This window comes from Podarcis bocagei (genome assembly GCF_964188305.1).
Source record: "Podarcis bocagei genome assembly, chromosome: 12".
Lineage (NCBI taxonomy): Eukaryota > Metazoa > Chordata > Lepidosauria > Squamata > Lacertidae > Podarcis > Podarcis bocagei.
Window position 1 is genome coordinate 28,302,355 of NC_138137.1, and position 12,704 is coordinate 28,315,058.

The 12,704-nt window shown below is 44.3% G+C and overlaps 1 protein-coding gene across 1 annotated transcript in view; it reads right to left on the reverse strand.

The window, feature by feature from the left end:
* The window catches only part of HDAC9 (histone deacetylase 9), a 487,438-nt gene that overhangs the window by 446,633 nt on the left and 28,101 nt on the right, over window positions 1-12,704 (reverse strand). Inside the window, exon 3 of the mRNA XM_081164394.1 lies at window positions 5,242-5,382. The gene's annotated coding sequence lies outside the window, so the exon portion shown is untranslated. The remainder of the gene's footprint in view (window positions 1-5,241; window positions 5,383-12,704) is intronic.

A 12,704-nucleotide genomic window follows, 5' to 3' on the forward strand; every position in this document is an offset into this window, starting at 1 on the left:
AATCTAGTGAGACTGGAGAGCTGTGTAGCAGCTGACCATGTAAGCTCATTTTTGTTTTATCAGATTTAAGAATTAAATTTACTCCCAATATCCAGTTCTTTCCCAAGGCCTGGCTCACCAGTCTGGCTCTGTGCCTTCCTCAAGTGTCTGCCACCCTGGTATATATTATTATTAAACAATAATAATGCCCCTTTCTTTGCTGGATGGAGAATGAAGAGAGGGGGCAGGCAGGTAGGTAGGGTGGCCAGTTATGCATTGCCAAAAAAGAGAAGTTGCACGAAGAAAAAAGGACAAAAGATAATTTCAATTTGCATAAAATTACATATCATAATTTTTGTGCACAGATGTACATTTAGAAATAACTACTGTAATTGAAGTAGAAATGCAATACATCTCACCACAGTGGGGGAAGACATCAGGTGAATTGTGTGCCTGCTCAGTCAATTTTGAGGCTTCCTGCTCTCCCTTTTGATGGTTCCTTATCTTTAAACCAGGCTTGGACTAGCCAGCCCTCCAATTAGAGCACACCTTCAAAAAGAGGATTTGTTCTCTTGTCGTCAGTGAGCAGCACCAAATTTTAGGTGGTGCGGCCTGTTCCCCGCCCCCACCCCCAGGCATCAAGCTGAGAGGAACGCAAAATAATAATAATATAAAATAGTAATAATACCTATATTTATATGCCTACTTACTCAAAGGTAGGCCTCTGGTCAGAGTTGCCACAACTATGATGTGTTGCACTTGAGAGCATGTGCAGAACGGAAGGCAAGAGTGGGAAAGAGAGGAACCAAATTTTGTCCTTGCTCAGAGTGCCATATTACCAAAATCTGCCCCTCCTGTTAGGTAAGATAAATGGCCACCCTTGGGGGAGGAGGATGGATGCATAGCAAGCTAATTTAATGGTTTTAAGCAAGACTAGTAACATTTACCTATTTCCCCTAAATAAATTTTCATTGCGGAAATTGAATTGAATATGAGCAAAGAAAGGAACTGTCATATTTGTTTTGTAGTGACAACCTCACAGGTATTTATTATTTCCTTTTTTACACACACACACACACACACACACACACACACACGCATGGCAGCAAAGTACAGCATGCATATGTTCTCTCGATATAAGTATATAGCTCTGTTTTCGCACAAAGATACTGGAAAATCAGGTTACTCATCGCACCGCAAAAGACTCGGCATATCTGCAGGTTTGCAAAATATGTGGCCAGGGTTGTATGAGGTGCTCAGCACCCATGACAGTGAAATCAAATGAGAATTAAAGGGCTGCATCAGAATTTCAGGCTTTTGCAATACCATTCTTTCAGCTTGTACAATTGCTTTCAAAGCTTCTGCTGCTCCTTCAGAGTTCTCTGGGCAGCATTAACTTTTAATGGTCAAAAATTGATCAGCCAAGAAAAACTCCTGTTAACCTGTAAACTGAGAGATAGAGAAAGTTATTTACACATATAACATGCACTGAATTCAGATGGCTGCGCTGTATTCAATGACATAGTCTGTGGCAGCAATCCTGTTCACATTCTTACTTGAAAATAAGTTCCATTGCATAAGCACGCGTAGGATCAAGGTGAATGCTTAACAAAGTCAAAACCTTAAAGGGGTTGGTGTCTTCTGATATTTACGGTAAGTGAGCAGCATATATCAAACAACTTGTAGGAACAGAAAACCCAGAAAATCTCTGCTCCTCTGCAGTGCCACCACTTGTGATGACCTGAGGAGGTACTGCAGCTCCCTTTCCAGATGGATCAGAAAAGAAGCAACTGGCCTTATTATATACTAATCAGCCCACCCTGAATCCCTTGTGCTGGCTCCTTGCCTCCTCTGATATCCAGAACAATTTTCTTGTCCTAACCTTAAAATTTCTCCATGCCTTGCCTCATATCCCAGTATTGTATCCCTGCCCACAATCATTTCTCCTCTTAGCATCTGCTCTGAGATGTCTTCTGAGGACCTTATTGGCAGGAGTGACAGACAGGACAGTCCAGTGGCAGCAGCAGAAGTGTCTGAGATCACAGGGGCAAAGCAGCTCTCTGGCAACCCGCTTGAACCTTCCCTGAATCCAGCTCCTGACCCTCCTGTTCACTGCCCCCCTCTACCAGCTCCAACCCTTCTTGAGGCACCAGTGCCACCTTTCTCATCCCACAACTCTCATCTCCCTCAGGTCGTCTACCTCCAAGGCCTTATCTCTGAACCCACTCCTTTGAGATCCTCCCACCTCCTCCATAACAGCCCCATGATATCATTGGCATGCATAATCTTACATACTTCTGTTGCCTCCTCCGTCAGCTGTTTCCCTAAGCTATGAAGCCCCAAGTGTTGCAATCTCCACTGCCTAGCAAGATGCTCCAACTTGTAGCCCTGTTGGCTCAGCACATGGCCATGCATATAGAGCCCATGGGTCCTCAGTTCCAGCCTTGACAGCTCCCAGCAATTATCCTGATGAATAGCAAAGTAGGAAGTCTAAATTGCTGCAGTGCTGCCAGTATCTATTGTGCTGGGTGAGCAGTTACTTAAGTCTTTTTTATTTCATTCCTCCCTGGGAGTAACAAGCGAGGTGGCCTTTATGGCTCACCCATAATAAATTATATCTTCCACCTGAGGCCATTTTTCCAATTCATTGAATGTTCCAGGTCACAGAGCTCCCATTCAACTTTAATCAATAGGTAGCATCTTCTTCTACAATAAAATTAACACTCATACACAGATGCTGCATATGTTAGATGGGCTGAATGCCTCCCGTTTCTGTGAGATTTTCACGAGATGCATTGGATGCTGCAGATAACATGTAGGTTCTGCTAAACTGGATCATAGAATCATAGAATCATAGAGTTGGAAGAGACCACAATGGCCATCGAGTCCAACCCCCTGCCAAGCAGGAAACACCATCAGAGCACTCCTGACATATGGTTGTCAAGCCTCTGCTTAAAGACCTCCAAAGTAGGAGACTCCACCACACTCCTTGGCAGCAAATTCCACTGTCGAACAGCTCTTACTGTCAGGAAGTTCTTCCTAATGTTTAGGTGGAATCTTCTTTTTTGTTGTTTGGATCCATTTTGGATCAAAAACTACCATTTGATTGCTGGTGTTATAGGCAGTAAAATTATCTCATTGCTTGTGCTAAAGCAAGGTTCAAATGTTATGCTACACCCTGCAGGTTAAGAACATATCTTGATGCCATTTTATACAGCAGTGTATTGCATCACTTGACTGTAATGCAACTTCATCAACAACCAAACCTAGAAAAAGAAAAAGAAAGCTATTTCTGTGTTAGATGAAGCGGGAGGGAATACAGACTGGTGATTTTTGAACCTTGAAAACTTTAAACTCCTTCCATTCCACTCAAAAGCAATAGTAAAAATATCTGAAAACATAAAGCTCTTTCTAGGTGACTATTTTCGCTGTTAGCTGTGAGCCCATTGCCTATTCTGGACTAAATGGGATGTGAAATGCAATTGGATTCTCAAGATTTTCAAGAACTATATCTCTCTTCTTCAGCCAATTCAGAAACCTGTGCTAAAAGCAGCTTTTTGTTTCCAGTGCTATGATCATATTTTCCCATTAAATAAGTTTGTGGAGCAGATTCCTCCTCCTTTTCACCTTAGCGCAAACCTTGTCGCCATATGAGCTTTCAACTATATTTCTCCTCTGATCTATACACTTACAGACACCTCAACCATCTCTGCAGATGTCTAGGGTGTCTATCTGAAGAGGTTAGCCTAAGATCCTGGCACACAATTCACCCGGCATCTGAGATGACTGTGTGTATACGAGAAACAGAAATGGCTGGGCAAAGGTAGGGGAGGGAAGCTAGACTTATTCATTGTATCCATTCCCCCATAAGCTAACAGGCAGCATCCAGAGGTTCTACCTGTGAGTCATTTCACAGATGAAGCTCACAGAGCAGCGGCGTAGCGTGAGTTGTCAGCACCCGGGGCAAGGCAAGTAATTTGCGCCCCCTAACCCGGGGCAAGGCAAGTAATTTGCGCCCCCCCAACCCCATACCTGCCGCATCAGGTGATCTGAGGCAAGTTGCCGCTGGCGCTGCCGCCCAAACGCCGCCGCTTGCCCGGAGGAGGAGGGGGGCAGAGAGGCGAGGAAAATGCAACATGGCCCAGCAGCTGCAGCAGCGGCGGCGGAGGCGGGGCTGTGAGGAGGGGCTGCCTGGCGCGTCCTCCGCGGCCCTGACGCGTGGGGACCGCGACGAGTGCTGAGAGCCGCTGCCTGCCGGACGCCTTCAGCCCGGGCGCGCGCACAGCTCGTCGGTTCCACGAGACATGCGGCTCTGCTACAGCCTGCGCCCGAGGCTCTTCAGTGACTCCGGAGGCAGCGAGCGCGCCCCCCCAGATGTTGCGCCCGGTGCGGCCGGCCCCCCTTGCACCCCCACGCTACGCCACTGTCACAGAGTGACCTACTCAGTCCCAAGATTGGGATATCCAATCTTGTGCCTTCCAGACGTTATTGGACTCTAGCTCCCATCATCCACAGCCAGTGTGGCCAATGTTGAGGGATGATCCAGAATTGCAGTGCACTGGATGGGAGGCACCACGTTGCCTTCACAAAAGCGGCTTGCAGATGAGGTGAGTCCACTGCTGCTGCAAGCCAATTTGTCCTAGGAAGTTTGCACACACTAACAATTTGGGGCAATAGGAGAAGTAACTGCTGAGAACCTGAATGAAAAGTGGCCCTTTGCACATCACAAAAAGGAAAAAAATGTTACCAATTTGCATATTCTCATTTATCTCTCTAGGCTCGCAAGCTTTCTCAACCTGTGGGTCCCCAGATGTTGTTGAACTACAACTCCCATCACCCCTAGCTAGCAAGGCCAGAGCTCAGAGATGATGGGAGTTGCAGTCCAACAACATCTGGGGACCCACAGGTTGAGAACCGCTGCTCGAGAGAAATGACACTGTCTAGATAAATAACACTTAGAAACAATTACTATCATCTAAATCAGGGGTCAGCAAACTTTTTCAGCAGAGGGCTGGTCCACTGTCTCTCAGACCTTGTGGGGGGCCGGACTATATTTTGAAGGGGGGGAGGATGAACAAATTCCTATGCCCCACAACTAACCCAGAGATGCATTTTAAATAAAAGGACACATTCTACTCATGTAAAAACACACTGATTCCCGGACTGTCCGCAGACCAGATTTAGAAGGCGATTGGGCCGTATCCAGCTCCCGGGCCTTAGTTTTCCTACCCATGATCAAAATAGAAACACAGTGCATCTCACCATAGTGCAGAAGACAGTGACCAGTGTGCCCCTGTTTGGTCTGCTCTCCAGCCACTTAACTGTTGGTGGACAAATTCTAGGCTCCTGCTTGCTTAGCGTTCTTTATCTTTTAACTGGACTTGGACCAGACACCTGACAGCCCTACAAAGAAAGTAAAGTAAAGCATATGGTCATTTCTTCATGCAGGCTGCTTGCAGGAGGATTTGTGGGAGGGAGAGAGGGGTGGCTGGCATGGTTAGAGCAAAGAGTTTGCATGCATAGCATTGTTTGTTGGGGATGGAGGGTTAGGCTGTATGCCTGAGTCCCTTCTAATTCCTGGATCCCACAAGGATTCCATTGCTGAAAGAGCCAGGCAGGTTTCTTGGTGAGTTAATAGCCCTAAGTACAGGGTTGTTCATATAAGAAAGAAAGCTGCTCTGTGCCATTGTGAACTGGTTAAAACATAACCAAAAATGCTAACTGCTCCATTCAAAATTCAGGGACTTGACAGAATTGAACCAGAACTTCATAAATATTACTGAATATTTCATGATCTTTTATGCTCAGGGGAAGTGCATCCCTTTTGCTTGTTATATAATGTGTTCTGGGCCACTCAATTAGAAAGTAACAAAAAAATGTGTGCACTGTGCCATGCAGTTCCAATTCATGTGTTTTACTTTCCCAAATGCCAAGTATTTTGAGCCTCATTGGGAAGACTCACATTTTAGAAACACAGGCTCGGTGGTTCTCCCATAAGGGCAGACTTTCCACACTCAGCTTGGTTTCATTTCTCAGAAAATAAAAAGCAGCAAGGCAGTGATCTTGTGCTTCACTTATGCGAAAAACTGAGTCAACAGAGCTATTAAGAAGTTTGGGCACTCTGTAACCCTCCTTGACATGCCTTGTTAACAGTGCAATCTAACTACGGTAAGTAACATGAAAAAAATACCCCAAATCACCCTAATTCACCCCTTGGGGCCAAAACACATCCCTAATGTATATAATCTCTTATCCTGTCCAGTCTCAAAACATTATGAGTAAAGATTACTAAAACACATACCAGTCACTTCCCTAGTTTTTGTGCGCTAAATGTCCTCTATACAGGTCAGTAACTTTATGTATATTCTATATTTAGCTATGTTCTTAGCTCAACAAACATCTGTGTAGTTATATCCCAGGGTCCTGTGTTTATGAGCTTTAGATGTCCTTGATAGCTCCTTGAAGATTGCTTTGTCCACCTGTTCCCTGCTGGTTAGAAAGCCTATGAGAAATTATTCACCTTTATTTGGTGTGTTCCCCCCCCCTTCTCCTGATTTACACATACGCTTCTGTTCTTCTCAGGAGCACCAGGTGTATGTGTATTTAGATCGTACTATCTATTATCAAGGCAGATCTGAAGGCATTAATAGAGGTATTTCTAATTATTGTTGTTGCATACTCTCACCTGTGAACACTGCTCTTCTATCGATAAGTACCCTTAGCATCTTACAAAAAATGATTTAAATGCAATTATATGATTAGGTAGGGATGCAGAACCTGAGGACCTCTCAATCAGGGATGGTGAACCTGAGGATCTCTAGATGTCATTAAGACTACAACTCCCATCATCCCTGACCACTGGCCATGCTGGCTAGGGCTGATAGGAATTGGAGTCCAACAACATCTGGAGGGTGACATGTTCCTCATCCCTGCTCTCAACTTTTTTGAACTTCAACTCCCATCAGCCCCAGGCTGGTTGGTAGGCAATTGTAGTCCAACAACATCTGGAGAAGTGTTGCATTACCATACCATACCATTCAGGAAATAAATATACAATATTGTAAAAAACAAAAACAAAAACCCAGCCGACCTTAAAAAAGCAGACCTTAAAAAAGCAGATAAAATAAATTTAAAAGTAGCAGAGCTGGACATTAAATGCCTTTTAAAAATAAAAATGCTTTCTATTTCTGTCGGGAGAGTGCCAGACAAATCTCCACAGAAAAGGCAATGTGGTATACAGGAAGATCTAGGGAACGAAGCAAGAAGGAGTAATTTGTTGGTCCTTATGCCTCCATAATAAGCCTTACACACACACACACACACACACACACACACACACATTGTGAACATTTTGTGCAGGGGGGAAAATACTCCCTGTTCATCTCCAAAGGCATTATCTGTTGAAGTTACTAATGGTTCATTAGTTGTTAACAATAAACATTAAAATAATGATGATGATAAGTATAGTTGGAGGTCTTAAAGCACCCCGAAGAACTAGTCTATTATCCCAGCTTCAGATTCCTCACAAAGCTTCTTCCCTTCTTTCATTATGATGTCAAACACATATATTTGCTTTCTTCTGATGTAACCACCCATATATAATTGGGTATTTTTTAATATAAAAAAGGGAGGGGGGATAACAAATCTAAATATTCAAAAGGAAAAGTGAAGAAAACACCCTGAAGTTTTGAAATTCCCCCACCTCTTGAGTGTACTGGAGGTTGCATTTACCTCCATCTACACTTCAGTGATTGTCATGGGGGGGGGGGAGTTAAATGGAAATGTCAAGCGCTGAGAATGCGAGGCAGCGAATGTATGATTGAACTCGCAAAGAAAACACCCTCATAATAAACAAGCAAAGATCTATAGGGAGGGAAATTTTCCCCTGCACTTGAAATTTAACAGTCAACTGTCAACATCCTACACATAACTGTCATGAAGAACCTCTAAATCTGTCCTTGTTTATGGCATGTGTTATGACAAGAGTTGAGAGTTTCTGAAAGAGCTATAATTGGCACCTAAACATCCAGCGTTTTGTCAACTGCGATCGTGTTTAGGGAAAGCTTTAATTTTGTTTCCTTCCTGAAAGAGTTGACAGAACTTTTATTTGCTCATTAGCATTTGCAACTCATTTTTTCACCTCCTTAGTAACATTTTGCCCGTCGGAGACATAGGGACCTTTCAGTGTAAGCCAGGAACACATAAGGGAAGCCAATATTAATTCAGTTGCAATAAGACCAGGATGTTTATGAATGTTTTGATTACTGCAGACACTTCTCATTATCAGGGTGGTAAGAAATGACCTCTGGATAGTGTCTAGTATTTTTGCTATGCTGTTGTAGGAGAACATGTGAGAATCTAGGAAATAACCCAGAAAATAGTCTTCCCCGCTTCAATCCTGAATATGCACGAGGCTTAGCAAGATGAACAGAGTAAATGAGCACTTAAATAAAGACAATTATTTTCAGCAGTGTGTTTTCTGCATGTGATCAAAATATCAGGCTAGGATTCAGGAATCCTAGGTTCAAACCCTCACTCAGGGATGTTGTGAGGCTCAAATGAGGAGCGGGGAACTATGCACACTTCCCTGAGTTTCTGGGACGAAAGCTGGGCTTATAAATAAAATATTAAATAACCACTCCCATTGACATCTGAGGCACAGTTCCACAGTTTCTGAGTTACTAATGAATTTGAGCACAACAGTGTCATTCAAATATACAGACTGACTGTTCCCTTAGATCCCCCACTGTGATACTATGATGTCTTGTGACCCCCTAACACCTCCCCCATAAAATGTGGCCATTAAAAAAAAACAAAAGCAATAAATAATAATTTTAAAATGTGTTTTTTATAGAAAAAATACTGTGTTCTCCAATGGATACCCCACTGATGCAAAAAGCGCCCCCCCCCCGGTATCTATCTTAATATTAAATTTTAATGGAATGTTTAAATTCCAGGAAAGCAATTCCTCAGTTTGGGATTAGGATATGGAGGGATGTCACTGTCATTCTCCCACTTTTCCTTCCAACCTGCCATTTTTCTTAAGCCACTTGGCCCTGAAGCTCCGGTCTGCCGCAGATAAAAGCCTAACAGCAGAGCTGTTGTATGTTGAAAGTTCTGAATTTTGGTTCTCGTCCTCAGAGTAATCAAATCTCAGCGATTTAAAGAAAGGCTGGATTTCTTACAATCACCCCATCTAGTTTAAATGAGGTGGGGGGGCTAGCAGGAGTTTCCTCTCTCTCTCTTGGACTTAGTGCCAAAGTGGGGGTGGGGGGGCAAGGAGTATCTCATTCAATAGTTCTAATTATAGTAGAATCATCTATCTGTGTCAGCATTACAGACTCCAAGAAACAAGTTACCCGGAGATGAAAAGCAGCAGATCAATAAAAGCTAGATGGGTTTTCAGGAGTCTCCTACTACGAGAGCACAAAAAGTAGCAAAGCAGCAATTGTCAACAGCTACAGTGCTCAGCTAAAATTTCCCCAGCCCACAATGAAATACAGCACTACTAATAACAAATGCCTATAGGGATTCCCTTTTTCTTCCTCGTCTTCTTTCCATCTACAATGCATTGTCCAACCCCACCCAACTCCTTATCCCACAGAGGCACACCAGCCTACCAAGGTGGGGCCGGCCCGTTGCACTCCCATCAGCACAGCCACAAGGACCAGAAGGGCTAAGAGAGGTGGATTCTCCAGGTAGGAGAAAACCAGAAGCAACTGCAATAGGAACAGCAGATGCCATCATTCTCCTGGCCAATCAGTTTATGGCTGAAAACGCTTTTGCAGCTCCTTCCTGGAGATAGGCAGCAACCAGACCTTCCTGTTCAATGTGGGAAGACTGGGGGATAGAGGGGCATAAGTGCCGCCACGCCCCTCACATGCATAAGAATTAAAAACAACTGCATATGGCTAAGGAGAGAGGGCAGCAAACAGGAGATGCAGACAGGGGAATATTTTTTACAGTAAGAAATGGGTACCATGCGGCAGGTTGGGATTAAATGTGGGCCCAAAGACTGAAAAGGTTGAAGGCTGTTGAATGAATATGTACAGCAGTTTGCTGGGAAGAGAAATCCAAGTTGGTTTTTGAAAACTTGGCTTGGGGACAGTGGTGGAGCTTCATGCTCTGGCACCAGGGGCGGAGAGCAGGTGGGGGGCTTGCGCGCATCCTGGGGGCGTGGCATGCCACCAACAGTGGCGTGGCATGCATCCTGGGAGCGTGGCACCCAGCGCGGGCAGGGGGGCAGCCGTGATGGCACCCCACCAGGATCGCGCTGCCAGGGGCAGTGCGCTCCCCCTGCACTCCTCTTCCTCCGCCAGTGCTTGCGGTTACGAGCTCCTGTTCTTCTCTTTCAATTCGCTTAAGCAAGAATATCAAACCGTTCCCAAAGGGTCAGGTTGGGTTCCCACGTCTCTGCGAATCTCGTCACGAATACGGGGACGCCTCAGGGGTGCGTGTTGAGCCCGCTTTTATACACGCTCTATACAGCTGACTGTGCCCCCAAATACCCCACTAATAAGATCATTAAGTTCGCAGATGATACAACGGTGGTTGGTTTAATTACGGCTGGAGAGGGGGAGACAGCCTATAGGAAGGAAGTTGAGCAGTTGGGGGATTGGTGCAGGAAAAACAACTTACTGCTTAACTTAAAGAAAACAAAAGAGATCATTGTGGACTTTAGGAAATGTAAATTGAATATTCAGCCACTTATTATTGAGGGGAAGTTTGTGGAACAGGTCTCAGTGTTTCGATTTCTGGGAATGGAGTTGAGAGACGACCTAACCTGGGGAGAGAACAGCAAAGACCTGGTGAAGAGAGCACAGCAGAGGTTATATTTTCTGAGAATCCTCCGGAAAAACAATCTCTCAAAGGACCTGTTGATGGCATTCTACCATTGCATTGTAGAGAGCGTACTAACTTATGGTCTGTGTGTGTGGTTTGGGAGCTGCATGGCCAGGGAAAAAACAATGCTATCCAGGGTTGTAAAGACTGCAGAGAGAATTATTGGGTGCACTCTTCCCACCTTAGATCAAATCTATGCTGCCAGGTGCCATAAGAAAGCGGCAGAAATAGCACATGATAGTACGCACCCTGGAAATGATCTCTTTCAGCTTCTGCCTTCTGGAAGAAGGTATAGGGTTATAAAGGCCAGGACTAGCCGCATGAAAAACAGTTTCTACGCTAATGCAATTCTGGTTCTAAACGCAGCATAAGGGGTTTCTGTAGTATAGTGTGTTTTAAAATGGGGTTTTAGAGTTTGGGGGGGGGTTGAATGTTTTATGTAGTTTTGTAGTAGTTTTATGTAGCTTTTATGTAGTTCTATGTAGTTTTGTTGTAGTTTTATGTAGTTTTTATGTAGTTTTATGTAGTTTTCAATTTCATTGTTCCGCAAGGGACAATGGCAATAATGATATTGTATCGTATCGTATCGTATCGTATCGATCGTATCGTATCGTATCGTAATATTTGGGGCTAGAAGACAAAGCAGGGTGGATTATCCACTTGGACACTCACCTCCTTTTAAACAATGCAGGTCTGCAGTTCACATATTCTGCTTCTTGGAATCAGCAAGGATGCCAAATTGAACATTTCCACCACTTGGCCCTCCCTACTTTGCAGGGGCCCATCAACAACTCAAATTTTCCATTTTGAGGATGCTTATCCCAATGCTATTAGCGATCATTGGCTAGAATGGCCATTCCTCAAAGTTCAGTTCCCTCACCAGCATCTCTAGAAATCAAGTCTTTGAGGCTGTATACACACTATAACTTTAAAGCACATTCCCCCGCCCCCAAAGAATTCTGGGGCTGTGGTTTCTTAAGGGTTGCTAGGAACTGTAACTTTGTGAAGGGTAACGTTCAGTGCCCAGAATTCTTTGAGGAAAGGAATATGTTTTGAATGTGCTTTGAAGCTACAGGGTGTACACAGCCTGAGCAAGGCAACTGCGTTTCATCTCTAATGCACAAACAAGGAAATGCACATGCATGAATGTGAAGAACCCAACATGCCCCATGGAGCGCACAATCTGCCAGGCCACATGGCGGTGATGCTTACTGTGATCTGTAGAAAACAGATTGTTGCACAAATAGCCTGTCCTGTTTTTGAAATGCTGACCGCAGGGCAGTCTGTTCCCAAGAAAATAAAAACAGTTGACAGAGTGGAATCGGGCTGAGGGAAACATTTTTCCACCCAAAGGCTTGCATTCTTTTATGGGCAACTGGATTCCAGCAGCCATATTCCAGGGGGTGGGTGGATTCTGAGGCAAAAGTTGGGTGGGGCCAAATGGGATTCTATTTATTTATTTCCATTTATGAACTGCTTCCCGTAAGATATTTTGAAGAAACTTAACTATATACATATATAAAATCAAAAATGAAAATAGTAACAGGATTTGCTGATATAAAAACAATGTTGTATACAAAAACAGAACAGCAGGGGAAACGGCCTCTGCATTTCAAGCTGCCACCGACTACATCGCCTGAGGCTAAGGAGGAGGAAGCTGACAGGCTGTCGTAAGTCAGAAGGCAGGCAGGTGGGGCAGGCTGCTGGCAGACTGGAGTTGGTGGGGCAGGGCCCCATTCACCCAAATAGACTGACACCCACTGAGCTATACTGCTTAGTTTGGAGTGTTGTTTCTTCTTTGTTCATATTCAGCCTTCTGTTTATGAGGGGTCTCTGACTCCATTCCCAACACCACTCAAAATATATATCCCATACACTCAGAT